This window comes from Lonchura striata, chromosome 6 (genome assembly GCF_050655825.1).
Source record: "Lonchura striata isolate lonStrDom1 chromosome 6, ASM5065582v1, whole genome shotgun sequence".
Lineage (NCBI taxonomy): Eukaryota > Metazoa > Chordata > Aves > Passeriformes > Estrildidae > Lonchura > Lonchura striata.
Genome location: NC_140708.1, coordinates 1,985,264 through 2,002,936, shown reverse-complemented (window position 1 = coordinate 2,002,936; position 17,673 = coordinate 1,985,264). Strand labels below are relative to the sequence as shown.

At 48.7% G+C, this 17,673-nt stretch overlaps 1 protein-coding gene across 1 annotated transcript in view; it reads right to left on the bottom strand.

Annotated features, from left to right (window-relative positions):
• Window positions 1-17,673, bottom strand: part of LOC144246640 (uncharacterized) — a 222,033-nt gene that overhangs the window by 9,845 nt on the left and 194,515 nt on the right. The window contains exons 3-4 of the transcript XR_014956355.1: window positions 15,027-15,070; window positions 11,018-11,139 (exon numbers count right to left, since the gene is read on the bottom strand). The gene's annotated coding sequence lies outside the window, so the exon portion shown is untranslated. The remainder of the gene's footprint in view (window positions 1-11,017; window positions 11,140-15,026; window positions 15,071-17,673) is intronic.

Genomic DNA, 17,673 nt, shown 5'->3' with positions numbered 1-17,673 from the left:
TCAGGCATCTTCTCCAGAAAATCACATCCCTACCACCACAACCACACCAATTCCAACAGCACAAGAACAAGGAGGATTGTGAGCGGGAGAAAAGTAGTAACAAATATATTTTTAAAAGTGTTTATTGTATGTAAGGCTGTCACCTTACACACAGTTAAGAATATTTTTACAGTGAGGATGGTAAAATAAAGGCACAAAGGGGTGGAAGATTACCCATCCCTGTGATGCTTCAGGTTTAGCTTTTATATTTTCAGATTCTGTGCTGCTTTAGTGGGTGGGTCTGGCTTCATATGAGGGGATGGTGGCTCTCTGCACAGAGCAGGGAGACAAAACAATTCGTGCTCCAGCTGGGGACCAAGGATAGATGATCCAAACCTCAGCCCAGGAGCACAAACACCGTGGGCTGGAGAGAGAAAAACAAGCAGGATGGGACTGCCTGGGCTGAAGCTGGAATGGGACAATGAATTCCAATGTGCAAATGGAGCAGAACTGATCCCAGGGAGAGCCCCAGGAGCACTCGTGCATTTTGGGACCATTTTGGGTCCATTTTGGGACCATTTTGGGTCATTTGGGTGCAGCTCTGGCTGGGCTCTTGTGCTGCCCAAGGTGGATCCATGGAGGAGATCCTTTTAATAAATCCCTGCTTTATTCTTTAACTCTGTCTGGCTCTATTCCAGGCCAGCCTTCACAAGGCACCACCTGGAAGTATTGAAGGCCAGGCTGAAGGGGCTTGGAACAACCTGGGATAGTGGAAGGTGTCCCTGCCCATAGCAGGGTGTTGGAATTAGGTAATTAGGTGATCTGTAAGGTCCTTTTTAATCCAAACAATTCAGCAATTCTATGATTTACAATCAGACAAAAAAAAAAAAGAAAATCTACGTGAGTTATTTACCTGCACAAAATTACCTGTTTCTTTTACTGCTGACCTTTCACAACCCATCATCACGTGGGCCAGCACCAAGCTCCAGCACTCCCATCTCTTCACTCTAGGAGCTGAAACCACAGGACATAAGCACTGGAAAGTCACTTGAAGGTTGTGAGTGACCTTGAAGGGAGCTGGACATTGCCTTGCTGGCTGCAGCGGCAGGAGCGTGAAAATGTATTGCAGCCCTTGGGCAGCCTTCAGTTCTCATTTAAGCTGTTAATCAGAGTGGGAGAGGGAGCAGAGCAGCAGCAGCCACAGCTTTTCCCCGTGAGCCTGACTGGAAAAGTGTGAGTGGCACTGGAAGGGCCTGCAGGACACGGGCGTGGGGGCAGGGGGGAGCAGCTCTGCCTTCTGCAAGAAGGAATGGCTCTGGGAGCTCAGTGTTCCCTTCTTCTTAGTCCTTTCACGGGTGGAGTTTTCCAGGTTTCTTTCATTCCGTGGTTTGTTTGGTTGTTCAGTGTGCACAGCAGCTCTGTGGGCTCTGCCGAGGGTGGCATCACCCCATTGCTCTGCCTGGCAGTCTCGGGCAGCTTTGTGACCAGAGGGATTTTGTGACCAGAGGGATTTTGTGACTCAGGGGACCAACATGAAGGTGCAGGTGCCCCAGAGCATCCTGCCCTCTCTGTGCCATGGCAGTGGGACTTTGCTGCTTTCAGCCTTCGTGTCACCAACTGCATCTGCTGTCCCCAGCATCCCTGAGGAGCAGTGCAGCCCCTGTGGGAACCTGGCACAGGTGCCCAGAGCAGCTGTGGCTGCCCCTGGATCCCTGGAGGTGTCCCAGACCAGGTTGGACAGGGATTAGAGCACCCTGGGATAGTGGAACGAGTCCCTGCCCATGGCTTTCTTGAAGTCCCTTCCAACCCAAACCCTTCTGGGGTTGTATGACCTTGGGCCGTGAAGCTGTGAGAGAAGGACAGAGAGGGACACAGGAGGAATGTGTCCCTTCTTCCTCCTTGCTGGAGGAATGGGATGGGTGACCTGGCCACCGAGAGGACTCAAATGCAGGTGGGATGCTCGAAGGGAGAGCAGACACAATTTGAGCAGAGAAGCCACCTTCCCGCTCACCTGTACACTCCCCCTCCTCCAGCAGCACAAGGGTTAAGATGAGTCTATTACTGTTTGCTTGTCACTTTGTCGCTGATCTAATGACCATCGATAATAGCTGAATAAGAATTGATGGAGAGATGGATTTAATTAACCCCAGTGTCAGCAGCTCGCGTTGCTGTCTGTTTGTGTTAATGGAGCAGCTCAGGAAAAAACTCTCCTGAGCTTTGCGTGGCTCAGCCTGCGGCAAGTGAAACACTCCTATTCATCAGCTGCACCCTCCAGGTAAAGCCAGGCTGTGCCACATGGCAATTCCTTCCTCCTGCCCCCAAAAGAATAAGATATTCACCTGCTCTGGCGCTCTCCGAGTCCCAGATCCGCCCTCCACTCCATCTCCACTCCCTGTCCTGGCTGCTGCTGCCTTGGGCAGCACAGCCAAGGTCTCTGCAGGGTGGCTGGGAGGCTGGGAGTGTGGATTTTGGAAGGCTGGAGGTCTTTATTTAGCAGGGGGTCGGTGCTGGGGGCTCGATAAAGGAGCAGCACAAAGGCAGCCCCTGCTTGGTGTTTGCTGTCAGCAGAGATGCTGGGGCAGAGGCGCAGGCAGAGAGGTTTTCCCAGCCAGCCAGCCATCCTCGGGCATCCTCCACACACCCTGGGGCCTCCTGCAGCCTCCTCATCCTAAAATCCAGCTGTTGCACACCCTCCACTGGGATTTCTCCTCTTCTGGGTTTCAGCTGGTTCGGGAGGCAGCTCCAGCTGAGCAGGCACAGCCCAGACCAGGCCAGGAGGTCCCACTAACTGTGGCAAGCACATTTCTCTCTTTCATAGAGATGCACAGAGAGAAATGAAAGAGAAAACAATTTCTATTTCTGCTCCTTGTTTTTCCTATGTGGAATGTGTTTGGAGAATTGTTTACCTGGGGTGATTGTTTGGTTGGATTCTGGTGAGGATTGTTTGAGCCTGATGGCCAATCCAACCCACCTGGACTCTTAGAGAGGGTCACGAGTTGGGTGAGAGTTAGAGTCAGAGAAAGTAGTGTGTAGTTTTAGTATCCTCCTTTTATATAGTATATTGATGTATTTTAGCATAGTTATAATAAAGAAATCATTCAGCCTTCTGAATTGAGTCAGACATGGTCACTCCTTCCCGTTGGGTTCGCCTGCATTTGCAATAACTAACCACGCTGGCCCTGCCCACTCCTTGATTGCAGCTGTAATTAGCGTCTGCAGCTCTCCAGCCGACCCTCAGCTGCAGCAGGAACAGCTCACGCTGCTCCTCATCCCGGGGTCACCGGGGAATGCCAGCCTGGGGGAAAGGGTGCATGTTCCTCCTCCCCTGTGCCTGCCCGTGCCAGTGAGGAATTCCTTTCCTGGCAGTGGCAGCATCACCCAGCACCCCCAGCTCGCCCACCTTCAGCACCCATTTCCCATCCAGGGGTGCACCCCAAAGCAGCCCCTCCCTGGAATTCGGGGTGTCTCTCAGGGCAGCCTTGTCTGACACCCTCCGGGTTTTTCACACTTCCCCTTCCTCTCATTTTCAGCAGTGATTGATTTTCGTGTCCAACACGTGCCCAGCCTTGACCCAGCTCTGGGCCCATCAGGATTCCCAGCTGGGGATGCCCTGGGATGGTGCTGGTGCCATCCCTGTGCTCACTGTGACAGACCAAGGCACGACTGTCCGAAGGAATAAACTTCTAATTTTTTTTTTTTTTTTAAACCTTGCCAGGCTAAAAATATTCCTTGCAGTAAAAACCCCAGTGCTGCCTCATGGCTGGCAGGACAGGATGCAGAACTTCCATGGCACGAGGGCACCGAGAACTTCCAGCTGTTGGCAAAATCCATTTCCTGCTAGGAAACAATGAGGTCAGCTCTTGGCACCTCGTTAGTAGGAAATGAATTTGTGAAGAATTTAATAGAAAAAGTATATGGTATATATTTGTACATAAATTTTGGAATAAGAAATATTGACTTAGAAATATTATAGAATAAGATATATGTTATTAAGAGGGAAGTAGAACTAGAAATAAGTTTTGAAAAATAACTTTAATAATCTAATAAGATTAGCTATTTTAATATCTAATAAATAAGATTAGATATTTTAAATCTAATCTAATAAATAAGATTAGATATTTTAGAGAAATAAAATTATGAAAAATGCATTGTAGTAAGATTTTTGAGAAGTGATTTTGAATTGTTAATTTAAAAATATTTATACTATAGCGTAACAAAATTAATATAAAAATTTTAATTTAAAACTTTTATAAAATTTTAATTAAGAAATTAAAATTCAAACAAACTTAATCCAACACTTGTTCAGCAGCTGCAGGCAAGGAGCAAACGTCTCTGCCAGGACTCCCAGGGAAAAGACAGGCGTGGAAAACGGGAGCGTGGACAGGCAGGCAGTGAACCCTGCCAGAGAGGTGAAAGCTGGTGTCAGCAGAGACTGAAAAATGGAATAGAAGTTTTTTAAACACTTTTAAGTTGCTTTATTTTTGAGTTAATAATGGGCTTAATTCAATTTTTTTGGCGTTTTAAAAACCTTTATTTTATTTTCAGTCTCATATGAAGAGTGAGACAATACAGATGTTATAATTCATGCCATCACAATCAGAAGCCAACTATTTCCTAATTACAATGCACTATAAACATTTCTTAACCTATCAACCTTTACCACACCATACTACAAATACTTTAAAGCCAATCATCTAAAATTAATCTTGCTAAGCCCTATTACAATGCATCTTTCATAGTTCTATTTCTCCAAAACATCTAGTCTATTTGTAAAGCCATCCTTTAAAATTTATTTCTACTTTATTTCTCCCTCAGCAACGTCTGTCCTATAACATTTCTAAGTCAACATTTCTTATCACAAAATTTACATACAAATACATACCATGTGAACCTTCTGTCAAGTGTTGAAAATTTTCTACAAATCCGTTTCCCACTGATGAGGAGAGCTGGTCCCAGCAATGCAATGGCACATATGGATCTCTCCCTCCCTATCCCAAGATCTTTCTCTTCTCTTTGCTAAAATAAGCAAAGCTGGCAGTGGAACGCCAAACTTCTCCTGGCCTCCTCAACACAGTCCCTGAAGCAGCAAAATTCATCCTGCCAGTGCAGGAATTGGGGAACTGGGGAAGAACCCCAAGACCAAGAATCATCCTAAGTCCTTCCCAGCCTGGCAGAGCTCCCAGCGATGCCTTGTGAAGGCTGGCCTAGAACAGAGGCAGACAGAGCTAAAGAATAAAACAGGGATTTATTAAAAGGATCTCCTCAGTGGATCCACCTTGGGCAGCACCAGAGCCCAGCCAGGGCTGCACCCAAATGACCCAAAATGGTCCCAAAATGCACGAGCGCTCCCAGGGGCTCTCCCTGGGATCAGTTCTGCTCCATTTGCACCTTGGAGTTCATTGTCACATTCCAGCTTTAGCCCAGGCAGTCCCATCCTGCTTGTTTTTCTCTCTCCAGCCCACGGTGTTTGTGCTCCTGGGGCTGAGATTTGGATCATCTGTCCTTGGTGCCCAGCTGGAGCAGGAATTGTTTTGTCTCCTGCTCTGTGCAGAGAGCCACCATCCTCTCATATGAAGCCCAGACCCGCAGACTAAAGCAGCACAGAGTCTGAAAAACATAAAACCTAAAACCTGAGGCATCACCAGCTGCTGAGCTGAGGGTGAGCTGGAGCTTTCCTCCCCTCACAAATATCCAAGTATCCCACATTTTCTTCTTTTAGCTTCCTTTTCCCAACAGAACATCATCAGTGACTGCCTGCAGCTCCACTTCATCCCTAGGAGAAGATGGGCAAGGCACAAGCAAGGTCTGAACAGGCTGAGCCTTCGGAAAGATGCTGACTTAGAGAGAAACAGGCTTCCTGTTTTGCTCATCCCTGCCCCATACAGAAAGTACCTTTGCCAAGTACATTTTCGATTCCCTGCCAGTAACCTGCAGTCATGGAATACGTGAGGCTGGGGAAAAGAAAAAAAAAATAAATCCAGGCAGAATTTAATTTTGAAGAGCCAGCCAGTCTTATAGCTTTTCAACTGCTGGAGCAGGTGAGCCAATAATAAAATCAACTGCCCAGAGAGGAAATGAATATTGGGTTTTGTTCCAAAAGGATGAGTTCAGCCAGTGTCAGAAAGAAAGGAAAAAATAATAATCGCAGAAAATAAAAGAAGAGTAGGAATTGTTCTGTGACAAACGTATTTTGACAATCCAGCTGAAGGGGCTGACAGAGTTATGAGTGAGGGGGAGGAATTACTGATCTCTGAGTGTCATCTCACTTGTTTTTCTTGATTCAGCCTGGCCCTGCTAACAATGTGTGTCACTGCCCAGCGCTGGGAACATCCTCTGATGAGTGCTCCCCCGGCACAGCCTGCCTGCATTTCAGCTGCCAGCAGCCCCAGGGCTCTGCAGGGGCACCCACCAGGCAGGCTGGATCTGGCAAGGTCACAGGTGGAGGTCTCCAGCCACACATCCCAGTGCATTCCCATTCGTGGTGAGCCTGGAGCTGCATTTCCTGGTCTTCTTCCTGGCTGTGGAATCACAGCATGGCTGGGGTTGCAAAGATGATCTTGTTGAAGATGAAATTGCTCCCACAGCAGGGACACCTTCCACTATCCCAGGTTGCCCCAAGGTTCATTCAGCCTGGCCTGAAGCACTTCCAAGGATGGGGCAGCCACAGCTTCTCTGGGAATTCACTACCAGTTCCTCACCACCCTCACAGGGAAGAGTTTCTTCCAAAGATCCCAGCTAGCCCTGCCCTCTGTCCATGTGAATCATGTCCCTCATCCTGTCACTCCTTGTCCTTGTCCAAACAGCCTCTCCAGCCCTCTCCTTGTCCAAAGAGCTCTGTTTAATGCTTTAATTTCCATCCTCACATGCCAAAATGGGGCTCAGGATCTCTGTTTGCACCCACAACCCCGTGCTGGCTAAAGGGGAGAAGCGTAGGAGGGTGGCAGCAGCTGGAATTCGGATCAGGTGATGAAAACAAGAGCCACTGAGGAGTTTTGGAGATCCTGAGATCTCCGTGGGCACTGGAGGTGCCTGTTTGGAATGGAGTTTGTGGCTATGGAGCAGGTGGGTGTTGCTGAGGGGTCTCTAGTGCCTCTTACCTCTAGTGCCCTGCTCCTTGGCTGAAATCTGCATCTGCTCTGGGCACCTCGGGGATCTCAAAAGCTCCTTCTCACTCTGAGCTGTGCAGCTCCTGCAGCAGTGACCACTTCTCCTTTGGAGCCTGACCCCTGGATGGAGCCAGGCTGTTAATTAATTTTAATTACCTTTACAGCAGGACTCAGCACCAAAGTGGGCAAATCCAACGGCATTCTGAGAGGTCTCCTCTTGTGGGAGCCCAGCACATCCCTCTGGCTGCCCTGGCTGCCTCCAGACCCTGGCAGGGGGCTCAGAGACCTTGACACGAAGTCAAAAACACCTGTGGCTTTGACTTTAGCCCATGAAAAAAGCTGTCAACTTTGTATGAGGAATTACAAACCACAAGGGTTTGAGTAGTGTGATATTTACATTAACACAGGGTGAAAAAGTAGAATTTTGGGGTTTTTAGAATGTAGTTTGGGGGTCAAGATGGAGGAATCTGGGCATGTCCTGACCTTCTTCTCCTTCTCCTTGTCCTCCATGTCTTGCTGTGCTGGCGACACTTTTCTGTTGTTTTAAGGCACAGACGCACTGTCCAACATAGATGACAGATATTGGCACATTATTGCAAACATGGCACAGGTAGTTTTTGGTATAAAATGCAAACACCACCCTAGAGAGCAGACAGAATGCCATGGATGACCTGCTGGACAGAGCTCAGCAGGTCAGAGAAAGAATGTTCTGGATAAGGGAAAATAAACAACCTTGAGAAGCCGACCCTGTGCACTCAGACTCCTCCTTTGGCTGCAGGGCTGGAAACGAGGGCTTTTACACTCCCGGGGTCACCTCAGTGCCCAGAGCCCGAGACCTCTGGCTAAAGGACACCTGTGGGAAGCTGCTTCAAGGCCCGCTGTGGCCAGGCTCTGGGACAGGGATGCTCCCTGGGGCTCCTCCTGAGTCAACTTGAGTCACCTGCTGCCACTCGCTGCTGCTAATTAACTACCCACAGTAATCGTGAGAATTGGGGATTATCAGCTTCTTATTCAGATTTTCCCCCTCCAGTGTGGAAAATGCCCATCTTGAGGGGTCCTGTGGCAGAAGTGGTTCCCACAGCAGCTTTCTCCTTGGCTCCCCACTGCTTTTAGGACTATTGGGGATCTCCTTGTGCATTCCTAGGGCTCAATTCCTCAGCTTCATCCTGCAGCTTTCCAGACAAGCACATTTCTGCTGCCAAGTGACATCTTTCAGGACGTGTTTCCTGAGGGTCAAAGCAGAGGGCGAGCTCCCAGAGAACAGTGTGATGCTCCTGAGATAAATAAAGCTCTTGGAATGAAGCCTCCTCGGAGGGACAAGGGCAGCATGAGTTTCTCTCAAGGCTTGGGGGATGGCTCAGTGTTTCCAGGAGCAGCCACCTTGTGTTTGCACTGACAGCTGTTAAAACTGTGGGAGGAACTTCAACCAGTTGAAGGTCAGCTTGTCTGGGATGGGAAATGCTCCAGAAATTTCCAGGGACATGTTTTTATATTTTTAAGCCTGTTCCTGTGACTCTCTTGTGCCAATCTTTCCCGCTCAGCCTGTGCCCAGCCTGGCCTTGGGACAACGTAACACATCCATTCAGGTTTTGGATGGAGAAAAGTGCAAAATAAACAGCTACAGACATTTCCAGTTGTTACTCATTTCAAGACAGACACTGAGGGGCTGGAGCACGTCCAGGGCAGGGAAGGGATCTGGGAAGGGGTTGGAGCCCCAGGAGAGGCTGAGGGGGCTGGGAAGGGGCTCAGCCTGGAGAAAAGGAGGCTCAGGGGGCTCTGCACAGCTCCCTGATGGTAAGGGGTGGCCAGGAGGGGTCAAGCTCTGCTCCCAGGTACAAAAGAACAAGAGAAAATGGCCTCAAGCTGTGCCAAGGGAGGTTTACATTGGATATTAGGAAAAAATCCTTCATGGAAAGGGTTGCCAAGTACTTGCACAGGCTGCCAGAGGAGAGCTGGACTCCCCACTCCCGGAGGGATGTGGAAGTCCGATGGATGTGGCACCTGGAGACAAGGTTTAGGGGTGAGTTTGGCAGTGCTGGGGGAATGGTTTGACTTAAAGGATCTTAAAGGTCCTTTTTTCAATTTAAATGATTCTTTGATTCTGGTCCCACTACCCTGCTTTTGCTGTTATTGGTCAAATGCAGGGAAAAGGGCAAAATAAACTCCTTTTATTCACTCTGATGGCAGCTCCATGCCAACACCCTTCTTCTCCCTGCTGCTGGATGTTTTCTGCTCCTGAGGAACACCAAAGCTGCCCAAACTCCTCAACAGCTGCATTTTGTTCCAAAAATGTGTGTGAGCAGACTGAGGGAGAGCCCAGCCGGGCACCCAGCTCCCCGAGGCTGCAGGATGGCAGCAGGGACACCCAGCTCCATCCCTTGGCCCCCTGGAGAACACCTGGAAGTGGTGCTGCCAGGCTTCATCACTGCCCATCCTGGGCTCTGGGCACTGAGGTGACCCCGGGAGTGTAAAAGCCCTCGTTTCCCAGCCCGTGCAGCCAGAGAAGGAGTCTGAGTGCACAGGGTCGGCTTCTCAAGGTTGTTTATTTTTCCTTATCTAGAACATTCTTTCTCTGACCTGCTGAGCTCTGTCCAGCAGCTTGGCCATGGCATTCTGTCTGTCCTCAGGGTGGTGTTTGCATTTTATACCAAAAACTACCTGTGCCATGTTTGCAATAATGTGCCAATATCTGTCATCTATGTTGGACAGTGCGTCTGTGACTTAAACCAACAGAAAAGTGTCACCAGCACAGCAAGGCATGGAGGGCAAGGAGAAGGAGAAGAAGGTCAGGACATGCCCAGATTCCTCCATCTTGACCCCCAAACTACATTCTAAAAACCCCAAAATTCTACTTTTTCACCCTGTGTTAATGTAAATATCACACTACTCAAACCCTTGTGGTTTGTAATTCCTCATACAAAGTTGACAGCTTTTTTCATGGGCTAAAGTCAAAGCCACAGGTGTTTTTGACTTCGTGCCAGGGTCTGGAGGCAGCCAGGGCAGCCAGAGGGATGTGCTGGACCCCCACACCCCCCCAGCCCCTGCCCGGGATGCAGACCTTGTTCACATGCAAAAGAATGGAAAGATGCAGGTGGGGCTCTCTGGTTAGTGAGAATTGTCCAATTCTGGCTTCAGTGGGAATTACCCAACTCAATCTCCCTCTGTCCCTCGCTCCTGTGGCTTTACCCCCTCCCACAGCAGTGCCATTGTCACCCAGAGCAGTGAGCAGGCTCCTGTGGGGTCTGGCACTGGGGGCACTGGGGGCACTGGGGACCCTGCGAGGCTCTCTGGGTTGCTGGGAGGCCTGGGAAATTAATCCCAGTCTAAATATATACTCTGGCACACAGCAAATCACCTCAGGAGTGAGGAACCAGTGGTTTTATTCCCTTTTTGAGAGCCCATCCTTTGTTCTTTGCCATCACCCCAGAAACAAGCCCAAGAATGTGCTGGTGCTTTCCTTAAAGGAGGATGCAAAACCCTGCTCTTGCAAAAGAAAAAACCCAAAAAAACAAACTAAAACTCAAACAGATAGAACAATAAAAACCAACCAATCAAAAAAAAAAAAAAAAGAAAAAAAACTAAACCCCCCCAAAAAATTCAAACACTTGTAGATATTCTTTGTTTAGTTAGAGAGAAAGAGAAACATTTCTGCTAGGTTAAACTTGGGAAAAAGTTTGGTTAGAATGTAAACAATTTATTATTTCTCTTTCTGTTCATATTTTTTATATATATCTTCTGCCACACTGACCTAAGTCTAAGTGTACCAATAGTGTAAAAAGTTTAAAATAAATTATATTTCACCTTAACAATCTTAGTTATAAAAAAAAACCAAAACAAAACAAAACTACTTGTTAATAAAGTTCATTCTTTACCTTCTAAAAATAAAATCTCTTCATTCCCATCCCTACCTGAAGAACCACAAACCCTCATACCTTTCCAGCCCTGTCACTGCTCAGTTGCTCCATGACTTCTGTGTCAATTCCATACATTCCCAAGAACTGCTTGTCTTGATACTTTCCCCTGGTGTTTCCAGTGTGGTTTTAAGGTGGGATTTCTGGTTAAATCAGAGCAGAAGAAACAAGAGATTGTGTAATTTTTTTAAATCACTTAGACCTGAGGAAAAACCCAAAAGAAATCAGAAAACCCCCAAATTAAGAGAAACCCCTCACTGCAGGAGCTGCGAGAGTGGCTAAAAACTGAGAGAGCAGCCCTCCCACCTCCCCCAGTGCCACAGCAGCCGTGCTGCCGGGACCTGCTGGCCTCCAAGAGCATCTGATAAGAGTAGCAGGAGCTGCAATCACATCAGCCTCCCTGCCAGGGCGATAATTCCTTTCAGGGAGGCCACCTGAGACCCGGCAAGTGCCTGTTCAGGCTCTGCAGAGGTGGAGATCACCGTGGTGCTGGGGGCTCTGCCCTCTGTGTCACCCCTGAGCCCCCAGCCAGGCTGGCACCCCCGTGTCCCGTCAGGAATGCCTGTGGGATGCTCTTCCGGCATGCCAAAGCCTCCCAGCAGATCAGCCCCAGCCTCCCCTCCATGAGCTCCAGGATGGGGGCAGTGGATGGGGACATCCCCTCACCCCAAGACCCTTTCCCAGCTCAGCTGATGATGAGGATGAGGCACTTGGAGAGATAAGGAGCTCACCCAGGCAGATAACAGAGCTCTGTTGATATAGGATTCCCCCCAAGGGCTGGACAGGAGGGGAAAATGGGACTTTTGGGGCAGACAACTCCTGCTGAGTGATCGGGAGCTCATGTGGTCACGAGGGATTCCCAACACCACTGGGCACAGAGTTTCTGCCAGGGAAATGGAGCTAAAGCCAGCGAACCCAGCCTGAGGGCTGGGGGGCTGAGGAGCTGGGAGGAGGAAGCAGGATTCCCAAGCACAGCAGCCACCCCCAGTGGATGGGTTTTCCCCCTGTGCCTGGATTTGGGATGGGAGGAATCCTGCTTCCCTCCCCTCAGGCAGAGCAGAGCTTTGCTTTCTCCGCTGCTGTCCTTGGAATTGCTCTTCCAGAAGAAGTCTGGCATGCTTTTGAGTAGGAAATAGGATGATATTTGTTTGATGGACCTCAAAGAGGGGGCTCTGCCATGCAGCATTCCCGTTATACACAGGTGTTTACCTTCCTGCAGGCTCCTCATTTCTCTGTCCTCACCAGGTAAGCCCTGGAAATGTCACTTCCCCATGCCTGTAATTAAACCCTGTGCCTTTTGTCCCAGCATGCACATACACCTAGACACAGCTCCTCTCTCTCCTCTTCAAAAACTACCCAAAACTTTGGTATTGCTCCGAATCAGCCATGCAGATGTGCAGCTGGACATTGCCACAGCAACAGAGTTTGTCCTCCTGCTCCCCTCCCCAACCCCTTCCCCCAGATGAAGAAAGCGGGGAGAAAATTAAAAATAAGCAATTTTAATAATGTCACAAAAAACAGACAGGGATATAAAAATCCATTAAGAGCTGGAGTGGCCCTTGCAATAGGAAGTGCTCCAGTTCCTTCCCCTTCTGTTGCTCTCTCTCCAACCCCCTGAAAGATAACCTTTAAAACACACTTGGTACTTAAACCTCTGGCATTTACCTTCATTTCACTCTGGCTTTTATTTCTTTCCAGGGGAGGAGGGCTTTTATGTTATAAGAGGACAAGTTGGGTTGTTTTTTTCCTTCCCTTGGCTTGATTCTTTTCCCCTCTTGTGCAGGTGGTTTCTTTTTTTTCCCCTCTTGTTTTGCTGTCACCACCACCCAGGCAAGCAGCCCCCATGGTTGAAGGAGCAGGGGGGGGCAGCACAGCATCCAAATCACCCCAAATTTTTTTAGCCATCCAGCAATTGGCTCATTTTTGGGCAAGGATCTTCCTAGAGGCAGGCAGAAGGCTGGGATCTGTTGGAATCCCAGTGGAACTAGAGGATATTTAGGGTCCCTTCCATCCCAACCCATTGGTGATCATGTGAATTCCACCCAAGGGAAAGGCCAGCAGCAGTAGCAGTAGCACCAAACTGAGATTTGGGTGATGCTGCAGAGGGAACAGTGGCCTGAGATTCCTGCAGGGTGGCAAGAAGGTTGTGATCCTTAAGCCACAGCAGCGTTTGTGGGGCTTAACCTTTTTATATGCACACATCCCACAAGGTCTTCGAGGAAAGGAAAGCCTCCAAACTCCCCTTAATGTTCCTCTGCCCACAAAGAAATTCTCCCCAGTGTGGTGCCTGCCAAAAACCCCTCTTCAATGGGGTCTCACAGAAATACCACTTCCCCTGCTCCTCTCATCCACCTGTAACACAAAACTTTTGGGATTCTGAGCCACTTTCACCTCTCTGCCTCACCATCAGGGTCTTGTTCAGCCTCCCTGGGACAGCCTCTCATTTTATGGCCCTTTAAGACCTGCAGCAGGCAGCAAATGCTTTGGGATGACTTCACTACAACCCTGTGAAACCTGGTGTGGAGTTTCATGCCTCTTAGGGGTGGAGACCCACGTGCCACTCACACCAGTCTCATCACAGGGTGCTCACTGCATTTGCTTTCCCCCTCTGCTTCAGGAGTCATGGGATGAGCAGAGCACCTCATTACAAAATAAAACCTTGTCTTTTCCAGGCTGGAAGAGAGCTTGAAATCATGACCTAATTGTGCTTGGGCACCCATGGGCAAAGAAAGAGTCCAAACCATATGAATCAAAGGAAAGTGGCCAATTTTTGCAAAGCCATTCATTAATTTCAAGTGTGACCCAGGAACAGAGACATGAATTATTACTTCTTTCCAACCCAGCAGTGATCCCAGACTGACTCCGTGCCATGGCCTGCACAGAGGGCATCCTGAGCAGTCCAGCTTCCCAGAGGGACATCCCAAAAACCTGTGAGTGATGGGGGAAGCTCATCCCCCTGCCAGAGCTGCACCTGGGGATGCCAGAAGCACCCTGAAACCCAAAATCTGCTCACAATCCCCATCTTCCTTTTTCCATCCCAGTTGGTTTTTGTTATTATTTTGCCTCCCAATTTTTCTGAGAGCAAGTTTTCACACTCTTACCCCACAAGTCTTTTCTGAGCTGGCACCAGACAGGTCATGAAAGCAGGAGTTACCAGTGATGCTTCCTCCTGTCCTGTTGTCCTGCCAACATCCTCGTGGAGCAACCCCAAAATCTCCCTCTCCTGTGGACTACCATCCACTATAAAGCCTCAAGTCATATTCAACATTTATTCACTATTTTTCAGCATGAACAGGACCTGAAGAAGGAGCCAAATATTTGGGTCAATGTTTTTGTTTTTTTTTTTAAATGGAGTTTGTGGTTTTGGTATTTTTTTAAGGAGAGTGATAACTCCTGTCTGGTAAAGGCCAAACCTTCAACTCTTCATGGCTCTGGATCAAAACAAGTCATCACAAAATAATCTATGCATCAGCCCAGTGCTCTGACCAGCTCCAGGCACCAGCTGGTTTACAGGCTGCCTCTCTCCCTGGCTCAAGCCCAAATTTTCATGGCAAACAATCAGCACAACAAACGGTCAGGAAGGGGAGGAAGGCCTGCAGGCCGATTGCACCGGACTGAAATACCCAGAAACAAGCAAAAAGCCCACCAAAAGCTGCAGCTCAGCCACCTGGCAGCGGCTGCACGGCGGGCTCCTTGCAGCTCAGCAGACTGGAGAGGCCAGAGGAGCCTCCTGGAGGATGAGATTTCCTTTCACAGCGCCACAACCCAGGGCTGGGCTTGGCCAAACAAGATGCCAGGGGCACCTTCCACTGTCCCAGTTGCTCCAAGCCCTGTCCAACCCGGCCTTGAGCACTGCCAGGGATCCAGGGGCAGCCACAGCTTCTCTGGGCAATCATCATCCCCGTTGTGCATTTTTGCCAATGCCTCCACCAGAGAACAGGATTTCAGAATTTGTTGGTACAGCTGATGCTCTGGATGAGCTGGGGGGTTTATTTAAGGAAAGGAAACAAGTGCAAAGGTATGAAATTACCTGAGGATTTTGTCTGAGCGTGATGGGATGGGACTCTGGCGGCACTGAAAAAAAGAGATAACAAGAGAAAACTTTGACTCTTCAGAGATTAATCTTTGCAGAGATTAAACTGAAGCCTTCAGGTCTGAGCCATTGATCGCATTTCACTTCCTTGACAGTTTTGTGGAAGTACAAATTACAGAGGCTGGGGACAGTACTTTTTTTTAGCCATCCAGCAATTGGCTCTTTTATGGGCAAGGATCTTCCTAGAGGCAGGCAGAAGGCTGGGATCTGTTGGAATCCCAATGGAACTAGAGAATATTTAGGGTCCCTTCCATCCCAACCCATTGGTGATCCTGTGAATTCCACCCAAGGGAAAGGGCAGCAGCAGCACCCTCCCCATCCTCTCCCCCTCGAGGGGACAGGTTTGAGGGCAGAGCACTCCTCCTCTCACAGGGGCCTGCTGGAGTTATTCCCATTCTATCAGCAGCAATGATAACCCTTCCCTCGGAGCAGGAGACAATATCAAATGGGATGAACTCAGATTTAATAAACAAAAAAAATAAATTTCTAGCAGTTTAATGCACCTTTTAGGCACAATGCATCCACTTCTGCCTCTTCCCTCGAGGGCACAAATTGGTACAAGGCAGTGGAGAAACACAAGCTGTGCGAGAGCCTCAGCAACTGGTGGTAGCCGAGCTGGAGGAACATTTGAGATGAGCAAAGTGGAAGGGATGTCTTTCCCTGGCTCAGGCCCAAGGGGATGGGGTTTCAGAGATCAGCTTTCTCTTTTCATTTCCATCATATTTGCCCAGAAGGGCTGGGCAAGCAGAGGAGATGGACAAGATAAGGGAGCGTTTAGTTAATTCCACTTTAAACCCAATTCCATTTCCTTTCTAATCAGAGCAGCAGGCATGTTTTAACAACTGATTATCTCTCCTGGGCAGTTGTGTGTGTTCTTCTTGGCTACTTTCTCAGTTTTTCCAAGCAAAGCTCTGCTGTGATTGTAACATAAATAAAAGGGGAGCAAGGCAGAGCACAAGCACTTTGGAGAATGCTCTGCCAAGAATTAGGACCAAGGTTTCCTTTTTCATTCCTAAGGGTGAAAAATAGAAGGTGCTCACCATAGGAAAATATAAACCCTTAGAAGCAGAGCAGAGACCTCAGCAAATTGCTATTACTAAGGACTATCTGTGAAAAAAAACCTCTCTGTGACAGACACTGAACCCTCACAGATGTTCCAGAACTGCTGGATCTCCAACCTGTGCATCCCACGGGGCCCAGTAGAGGCTCTAAGCACCCACCCAGCACCTGCTGCCCTCCAGCAGCCCCCACCTGCCTCCTTTGGAGCTGAGAGCAGGGCCAGTTCAGGGCAAGGAATCCCAGCCCTGGTGTGGCTGAAGCCTCTGCAGGTGGATGGAGCATCACAGGATCCTCTGGGAAAACTCTCCTGCTTCCCAGAGTCTCATTACAAGACTTTTTTTTTTTTTCCCAAAGCCTTTATTGTTCTCATATTATTATTATTACTGTCTGAAATAAATTTGTTTGGAAAAAAAAAACCCAGTGCAGAGTTGAGTTTCAAATCCCCTCCCTATCCTTGAGCTGCCCCCACCAGCAGCAATAGGCTGGGAAGCCCCAAAGTCCCTTTTTCCACCCTTCTTCCACACTGGCAGCCAATTCCCAGATGTGAGACTGAGCTGGTTTTCCCTTTTCCATGACCTCACCCTTGTTTCTCTTGGTACTGCCTCTCCCCTTGCCCAAAGGCACACTCCCAGGGGGTGTTTTTTTAAAGGAAAATGATTTTTGCAAAAAAAAAAAAAAAAAAAAAAAGGGCGGGGGGGGTGGGGTGGGGGGGAACGGGACATGTGCCACTGTTGCAGACACTTCACATTGCCAGGATGGCACTTTAAATATTCCCATCCTCTTCATCGTGTTACAGTCACTGATTCCAGATGAAACTCACGGACACCCATCCCACTATAAACACAAGGTCACACAGAGGGAAGAGCAGGAAAACAAAAAGCAGTGTAAACACCAGCACTCCTGATCCAGCTTTTTATTTTTTGACTCCCCAAAGTCCTGGGCTGGTGCTTAAATTTCCCGTGCCCCATAAAAGCTCATTAAACAGTTTCAGGGGTCATCTCTATGGCATTTTCCTCGCTCCAAATGGGATAAGACAGCTCAGAGTTAATAAGTCCGAAAGGACCGCTTATAAAAGAAGATGTTGTCACAAGGTGTTGTTAAAATAGCAGGTGAGCTGGCCCATTTGGAGAGCTTAATGGCCCCACGTTTTAAAAATATCTGTGCTCCATTTGCCCCGACAGATCATAAGTCTGAGGCAGGCATGGATTTTCCTGCCTGGGTGTTGCACGGAGCTCCAGCTCCCACTTTTCATCCCAGGGGATCTCCCTGTCTGCCCAAACCCCTCCCGCTGCCTTTGCCACTGCGGTTTTGGGGATGGTGGCTGCAGGGATGGGGCTGTGCTAAGGTCATTCTGCTGGAATCATCCCCAACCCCATCTGTTGGAATAATCCAGCTGAGAGTCCATTTTCCTCATCCAGAAAGCCAATTCCTTATTCACAAAGCTCATATTTGTAGGAAATAGCAGAAGGCACTGTGTTAAACCTATCTGGTCAGCAATGCAGTGAAACTCAGTCCATTCATACTG